At 26.6% G+C, this 533-nt stretch overlaps 1 protein-coding gene across 1 annotated transcript in view; it reads right to left on the minus strand.

Moving 5' to 3' along the window:
* LOC119593560 overlaps window positions 1-533 on the minus strand; it is a 40,455-nt gene that overhangs the window by 6,781 nt on the left and 33,141 nt on the right. The window lies entirely within an intron of this gene.

A 533-nucleotide genomic window follows, 5' to 3' on the forward strand; every position in this document is an offset into this window, starting at 1 on the left:
TTTCATTTACACTCACGTAGAAATGGATTTTTCTTTTCTTCTTTATTTATTTCTCGTTTTCTCTTCTTCTTTCCTCCTTTGTATTTTTCTTTTCTTCTTTTTCTTCTCTCGTCTTTCTTCCTTTTTTCTTCCACTCTTCTTTTTCTTTTTCTTTCATCCTCTCTTCTTTTTATTTTCTTAGTCTTCTACTGATTTTCTTTTTTTCTTCTTCTTCTTTTCTTCCTCTTCTATTGCATTTCTTTTTTTCTTCTTCTTCTTCTTCTATTGATTTTCTTTCTTTTTGCTTTATCTTTTCTTTCCTTCCATTTTTCTTTCTCTTTTTGCGTAGTTATTCATATGGTAAGGAACATGTATATTTTTTCTAACTTATTGGCAAAGTCATTTACTCTATTAGAACAAGTGCAAAGACGGCATTAAAAACAATAATAATAAATAAATAGAATCACCTAATGAAAATAAAAGACCATTTAGTATAGTATGATGTACGTATTAATAAATTTAGAATATGTTCGAAAAATCTTTTCATAAACTCT

Source organism: Penaeus monodon, chromosome 32, assembly GCF_015228065.2.
Source record: "Penaeus monodon isolate SGIC_2016 chromosome 32, NSTDA_Pmon_1, whole genome shotgun sequence".
In the NCBI taxonomy this organism is placed as follows: Eukaryota; Metazoa; Arthropoda; class Malacostraca; order Decapoda; family Penaeidae; genus Penaeus; species Penaeus monodon.